The sequence below is a fragment of the Terrapene carolina genome, unplaced genomic scaffold (assembly GCF_002925995.2).
Source record: "Terrapene carolina triunguis isolate 2854851 unplaced genomic scaffold, T_m_triunguis-2.0 Scaffold32, whole genome shotgun sequence".
Taxonomy (NCBI): Eukaryota; Metazoa; Chordata; order Testudines; family Emydidae; genus Terrapene; species Terrapene triunguis.
Window position 1 is genome coordinate 3,216,688 of NW_020664383.1, and position 7,916 is coordinate 3,224,603.

At 42.8% G+C, this 7,916-nt stretch overlaps 1 pseudogene; it reads right to left on the reverse strand.

The window, feature by feature from the left end:
• LOC112119067 overlaps nt 1-7,916 on the reverse strand; it is a 17,889-nt pseudogene that overhangs the window by 5,415 nt on the left and 4,558 nt on the right.

Below are 7,916 nucleotides of genomic sequence, written 5' to 3' on the forward strand. Positions count from 1 at the left end.
AGCCAATCAACAATTTTAAGCATCATTTTCGTTCTCAGTGACCCAGAGTTAGAAAAGTTTGACTACATTTATTTCAGAAGCATTTTGGCTGTAGAGCAGTGTAATCTAATAATAGATTTAACCTTTGGGATCTCTAATTTAGATTATATGATTCTTTTGGAATAGCTGTAAATGCCCAGTTCTGCTGCTGGTAAAAACTACGGGGGTAAAGCCTGCAGCACTGTTCCTGTTGTAATAAGTATGTAGGTTTCTACCACCTGATTGTCAATTTTACTTATGTTATTGTTAAACTGCTTGGTGTCTGAAGGTGCCAGATGCCCAGATTAACAGGTCAAAGGGAACATGTGAGAGTTAATTGCATAAATGGAGATTCCTAGACTATAAAGCCAGCAGGGACCATTGTGATCATCTAGTCTGACTTCCTGAATAACACAGGCCACAGGACTTCACCGCAGGTGGGAAGCCACCAAAGCTGTTCAGATATTACTTTTAAAAGACTAAAAATAACACATAGGTAATAAAATTTAGTTTAAACAATTTTTCTATTGACGCTGTAGATTATTAAAAGTGAAAGGATTTTGGAGATCTGATTAATTTTTCATTCGTTGACTTCTTGCATTTCACCCAAGTTGGACAATTAAAGAAAAGACTGGTCAGTTTCAGGTGTGTTTCACTGACTGCACACTAGCCTAGCGCTGCTGGGCTTGCCTCCCCAACACTGCAGGACACGGTTTCAATTCAAACAAAGAAAAACAAAATTTCCAGTGACTTTTTTCCTCCCGCTCTGAAGTTTCATGAAAACATTTCTATGATTAGCAAATTTTATAAAACCTTTTTCCTTTAAGAAAATCTACACCTGAGGCCTAGCCTACTTGATTGCTCATTTAAGCTGATCAACTCCTAAAAGTTTCACAGCTAATTTCCCAAAAGCTCACTGCAAAGGAAGCCCATGCTTTATATGCACATGTTAAATAGCACAATCATGACATCCAGGTTTTTAATCAAAAGAATCCATCTGCCACTGTGGCACCACTGACTTCTTAGATACAAAGGGTGGAAAAGATCAAGACTTCCTTGCATCTAATTCTCCTGTCACTTGGGGCATGTCTACACTTGAAACACTACAGCGGCAGAGCTCCACCACCGCAGTAGCGTTTCAGCGTAGGCACTACCTATGCTGAAGGGAAAGGTTCTCCCATCGGCATGGGTAGGTAGGTCGATGGAAGAATTCTTCCGTCAACCTAGTGCTGTCTACGGTGGGGGTTAAATCCTCTGAGTGACGTAGCTGGGGCAACCTAACTGTTTAAAAACGAGATTGACCTAAATATGTTGCTCGGGGTCATGAAAAGTTTTGTGACTTGAGCACCGTAGTTAAGTCGACCTAACCCCCCAGTGTAGACACGTCTAGGTCGATGGAAGAATTCTTTTGTCAACCTCACTACTGCCTCTCAGAGAGGTGGATTAAATATAGTGATGGAAAAACTCGTCTGTCACTGTAGAAAACATCTATACCATTACACTACAGTGGCACAGTTGCAGCGCTACAGCTATGCCACTGTAGCGCCTGTAATGTAGGCACAGCCTTACACTGGTGTAAATCAAGAGCAATTCCATTGAAGTCAATGAAGCCACATAGGTGTACCGTGTAAATCTGGATTAAGAGAGAGGAAAATCAGGCCCATTTTTGGGAAATGTAGGGTGTTAATGGACGTCCTGACCAATTTTCAACTTGGGTAATTTTATTCTACCCAATTAAAATGACCCCTGACGTTGTAATGATCTGTGCAGTGCAATGGATACTGTTGGTGCTGTAGAAATAATGAAGAAGAACAGCTGGGGGAAAAAAGGGTTTTGTTTTTTGCTTCTTGCTGTGTAACGCTATATAAAACCTACTGCATGTCAATTCACTCAGTTATTTTATTGGGCTGACACTGGTTTTAGAATCAGCACCCTGGAGACAGCTGCACATGTGTAACTCTTTGTGGGCTGTGTTTAGGTAACCTTTTTGCAATATAGACTTTGTACCTGAACATTTGATTTCCTGATCAGTAGTTTTCTTGCTAACGTCATTTTTAACTTCACATTGGAACTTTGCAGTATGGCTTTTGGCCTTGTGTTGGTCAGTCTTCCATATGCCATTTGCATCTGTTGGCTGTCCTTCAAAGAGTGTCTTGTTATTTTGAAGCAAACGTAAAGCAGGTTTGTTCTTCTGTTTCACCTCACATGTCACTGTTATGGACTTTTGTGAACACGTCCACTTGATTTCTGGTTTAGAGACCATTTCTGAAAGAGAATAGAAGAGGTAATCAGTCTGAAGATTTCTAATTTTAAAAAGTTCATTGTTAGAACAGGCAAGATCCACAGAATGATACAAAGGAACCTGGAGGGATTTTAGAGGCATGGGCAGAACATAACAAAATGATCCTGTGAAAGGATGTGGGGCAAATTAATCTGAAACACAGATATTCAGTGAGAGAGAAAGTGGAAAAGTAGCAATGCTTGAAAAAAATAAAGGGGAGAGTGAACAGCAAGTTAGACCTGAGGGGGGATGGGATGTGGCAAAAACAAAGAAAAGGCCAGCTCAACACTGGTCTGCATATTTGTTTTTTTATGAAAAAGTTTAACACCCTTATGACTCATTGTCACTTTCCTCACTGTTCCCTCCCTGCAGAGCTGTAGAGTGTTTTTTCTTGAGATAACATGTCATTGTTTATTTACAGAGAGGATCCCAGTCCCTTCGTCCTATGCTGTTTTGAAACATAGTGGGCCAGATCACTCTAGCTCAGGCTATGTCTACACTGCGCACCTTACAACGACGGCCGCTGCCGTCGTGCTGTTGTACGGTGTGCTGTGTAGCTGCTCTCCAGGCGACAAAATAAAACCACCCCCAATGAGGGGTGGTAGCTTCAGTGCTGGGAGAGCAGCTCCAGCTGACGAAGCGCTGTCCACACCAGTGCTTTTTGTTGTTAAAACGTTTGCCATTGGAGGAGTTGGGGGTGTTGACACCCTTGAGCCACAACAATTTTAACGACGTTAATTAAGTGCCAGTATAGACAGAGCCTCAGTAGACTGCTGCTCAGGAGCCACAAGTGGCTCTTTAATTTGTCTCCTACAGCTCTTTGCAGCACATGATATTAAAACACTGATTTCAAATCTAAGTTATTAACCAATCAGGATGCTTTTACTGTGTTATTAACCAATTAAGTTATCAACTTGCACTACCTTATTTGCTGTGAGAATACTACATACTATATTATATATACACACACACTAAATATTTCCCATCATACTGTTTGAATATGAACAGTACTATAGTAAATGAAACAAGGAATTCACACTACTGTGGCTCTTTTGGGTAATGTTGATCGCTAATTTGGCTCCTGAACCACTGAGGTCTGAAGATCACTGCTCTAGTTCATGGAGAACCCCCTCCGGCATGGCTGAAGGGAGGAGCAAACTACCAGTTTCCCCCTGCAAAATTTTTGCTGCATCATCCCATCTGGTAGGAGGAGTTAGGGGATCCTGCAGACTTGAGAGACTGCAAACCCTCCCAACGACTCTGCTCTCAGGGGTCCATGGACACAGGAACTCTATTCCATCCATACAGAGCCTGGAGTCAACTTGCAGGCTCCACTAACCACCTCTCTCTCTGTTTCCGGAGCAGAGTTGGCACTAGCTGAGATGGCTGCTCATTAGCAACCAGGGAGAGGACCCAGAGCTGTAGCTATATTACCTTGCTCAAAGATGTAACACTTCCCGCCTAGATCTGTGTGTGAAAAACTGAGCTCAGAGCAGGGGGAAGAGCCAAGGAGAGCAAATCATCAACTGCTGCCCTATCTCCACCCACAAATACCTCAGATACTACGCAGGCTCTCAGACACAAAGGTGGTTGGTTGGCCCGTAGGGAGACCACAGTATTTCCTCTCTTCCATACAGGAGGCCATCAGTCCAATGTAAGCAAATACACATTGCAGATACTATGGGAGAGAAGCTATGCTATGCAGGGAGGACTTACATGAAGGCTTTACATCGTAGAGCAAAGAGACAAATAGTCTCCTTCTATGCAGCTCTGGCATGATTGCATCTGCAACTTTGCATTCAGCGTTGGGCACCAGAAAGACTGGAAAAGCTAGGTCAGTAAAAATAATAATAATAATAATTAATAATAAATAAATACATCCCTGTCTGCCATAGCTATGATGGCATAAGTGTATAGCCTAGGTCTTCGCCACATTGCTTAACGCACGGCTGGAACGTGTTCAGATACGACAGTGATGACTGCAGTAGAAGAACAGACTAGACTAGACATTGTCTTAGCACCACAGAGGCAGTGAAGCTATGAATAAGCTGGTTTCGGTTTCCTATTATGCACAGTGAATTGGTAATGGAGCTCCCCTTGCGGAATCTCTATTACTGGCAATGGTACATGAGCCAGAAAGAGCCCACCCTGACTCTGAGTCCAGGTTGTCGTTGCAGGCACATCAATTGCGGGGGTGGGGGGGGTGGGGGAAGAAGAGGAGAAGCAACTTTTTACTTTTACACTGAGCAAATCAGTCATTGCAAAAAGCCTGGAAACCCTCAATGCTAGTTTACACTCAGTCATTTTTCAGAGTACTTCACTTCAACTAAAACAACACTAACTATTGAGCAAACGCTGTAATCCATCTATTGAATACAGTGTATGTGCAAAGTATGGCCCTGGTCCTGCTAACACTGAAGCAATTGCTCAGGGCTGGATAAACACTATTCATAGATTTTAGGGCCAAAAGGGACCGTAGTGATCATCTAGTCTGACCTCCTGTATAAATAGAATTTCACCCAGTAATTTCTGCATCAAGCCCGTAAATTCTGTTTGAGCGAGCACATACACCTCTACCTCGATATAACGTGACCCAATATAACACGAATTCGGATATAATGCAGTAAAGCAATGCTCTGGGGGGGGCAGGGCTGCGCACTCCAGTGGATCAAAGCAAGTTCAATATAATGCAGTTTCACCTATAACACGGTAAGATTTTTTGGCTCCCAAGGACAGCGTTATATTGGGGTAGAGGTGTATTTCAGAAAGACATCCAGTCTTGAAACATTCTAGACACTATGGACAGATGCCTAGGGTCCTGATTTCTAGATTCACATGATGATGCCAAAAACTACGCTTTTACTTTTAAAAAATAATTATGTTATCTATCTGACCCTAATGGCCATCATATCACTGCACCTCACATCACTAATGGATTTTATCCTCCCAACACTCCTAAGAGCTACATCCCCATTTCACAGTTGGGAAACTGAGGCACAGGGTAGATTAAGTCACTTGACCAAGGTCACACAGGAAGCCAGTGGCTGAGCTAGAAATTCTACCCCAATCCAATGCCTTAACCTGTAAACCTTGAAAAACATGACCCAAGTATAACAGGTTTCAGAATGGTGGCCGTGTTAGTCTGGATCAGCAAAAACAACAAGGAGTCTTTGTGGCACATTAGAGACTAACAAATTTATTTGGGCATAAGCTTTCGTGGGCTAGAACCCACTTCATCAGTATAACAGATATACTGATGCCTCCCTGAGTCAGCAGGCAGCCTGTAACAATAGCTCAGAGAGGTGTTGATTTGAGAGTGGCCACCCCTTCGGGGCTTTGCTAGGGCAGTCGCAGCAGGTGTCCACACACAATTTGAGAGGGTGGATCTCCCCACCAGAGAGTTTGTCATTCATGCTGTCAAAGATGTCTGAGTTGACACTGGTCACCTCCATCTAAATAGCAATTATCCCGATACAGAAAAACTTTTAAAACATTAAAGATATCTGTATTTTTTTCCTTCAGCTTATAAGTCAAGTTAGTAGAAAATCAGGAATGAATGTCATAATAATTTTTTAAAATTCTACTCATGTTTCTTTTCTTTAAAATTTTTTAAATGTCATCAAAATCTTGACATTCAGAAAATTCCAATCAGTTGTAATAATTGGTCAATAAACAAGGGGGAAAAAAATTCCAAACAGTTCCCCCTTTTTTTAAAATTCAAAATTTTGTCAGAATTTCTAAATACAAAAAAATTCAAACCAGCGCTGCTTATAAGGGATGGAACAGGTGAACAAGAGACCCAGTTAATTACAAATAAATAGGGGGCCAGTTACTGAATCATTTACTAATTGTCAGGCTTCAAATGCAGCAGTTCAACATTAATGCAGGATGTAAACATGCAAGCAAGCTGGTAGGCTCAAAAGCAAGTCATGAGAACCAAGTACTGTCGAAGGAAAATCTTCATGTTACAGAAATTTGTGCAAGATCTCAGGCTTTTTTCAGCAGCCTCCTGTTTTAGGAGACCGCCTAAGTATTCCATATGTACAGAGCACAGTTCTGCTCCACATCACACTGGTCAAACCACCTAAAGGTACCAGTTCCTTGAATGGCTGCTTAAGAAAGGTTTCACTGTCTGTTGTGAAATCAGGGCTTGAACTGGGCAGCAGCACGCGTACCAGCACTCTCCTGAGCTGTCTTTTTAGGCTTCAAAATGTGTGTCTTATGGAGAAGAACACAAGCTTAAGGAGCCTAGCGGAGCCCAGGGGTATATTTGAACCCCAGTTAGGGGAGCTGAGCCCAGCAGAGTGTGCAAACCGTTTAAACATCTCCACAATCCATCATGAATGGCATCTCATTTTGATGTCTCAAGTGGGTTATTAATTTGTGGGAGGAGCTTGGAAGGGTCCTACCTCCATTTTTCCCCCCCCAAGTTAGACCCCAGCCTCCCAAATGTATATATAAACATTAGGGGTTCTGGATATTTTGAGTGGCAAAAAAAAAAAAAGGCTCAGCGTGACCTGAGATAACATCTTCCATTGTTCATCGATACCGGTGCAGGTCTGTTTGCTCGACAGATTTCATGGCTGATGTGAGAGAGAAGAAATCAGACAGCAGAGGGACTAAGCAGCAGGAATAGAGGGAAAGAAGGGAACAGGGAGACTCACCTGGCAAGAGAGGAAAAGGAGGAACCCACCCAGGAACAGAAAAAGGGAATAGCTGCAGAAGAACAAACCCTTCAATGAAAAGGAGCCCACGCGGCAAAGTTAGAGACCACAAGGAAACGGGATGGAGACCCATTCAGCAGAAGAAGAGAATGGTAACAATGGGGCTCACCCAGCTATGGTGGGAGGGACATGGAAGGTGACTCACCCTGAACGCTCAGAATAAAGTTCTTCTCCACTTGCAGCCTTCCCGTGCCACTGTACACGGTCACTTTGTAATTTCCACTGTCCTCTTCCACCAGGCGGTCTATTTTCAGGGTTCCATTGGGGAACAGCTCATACTTTTTCCCATCCTTGTAATATTTCACGTCAGAACCTTTGCCTTTCGTGAGGCGTAATGAATTTTTGAGCCATGTTACTTCCTGTTGCTTTTCCACTTTGAAGCCAGTAATGTTCAAGAAAACAGAACCATCCCGAATACCATATTCCGTATCGGTTTCGTTTGCAGACCCTTCAAACAGGGGAAGAACAATACAGCCCGATTAGTGTCGGTCCAAAGCATCTATGGATGAGCATAAACAGTAGACACTGCAGCATTAAATAACTTGGTCACAAAGTTAAATGCCCCATTTTTCCCTTATTTCCCAAACCACTCCTCGTTAATAAGGGTGGGCATTTATATAGCTGCTTTCATCTCAGGCCCTCAAAGCAACTCCCAAACATTAGTTAGTTAAGCCTCCCAACACCCCCATTTTAATTCTGAACACAGAGAAGTTATGGGCCAAATTTTCAGAAGTGCCCTTCGGGTTGCCTTGGTTTCAGAGGTGGTCATTTTAAGACCCCTTGGGCTGGTTTTCAAAGGTGCTGAGCACCTGCAGCTCCAAGTCAATAAGGCTTGTGAGCGCACATTTCCTCTGCAAATCAGGCTGTGTTGTATGTGCCTCAAGATGGGCACC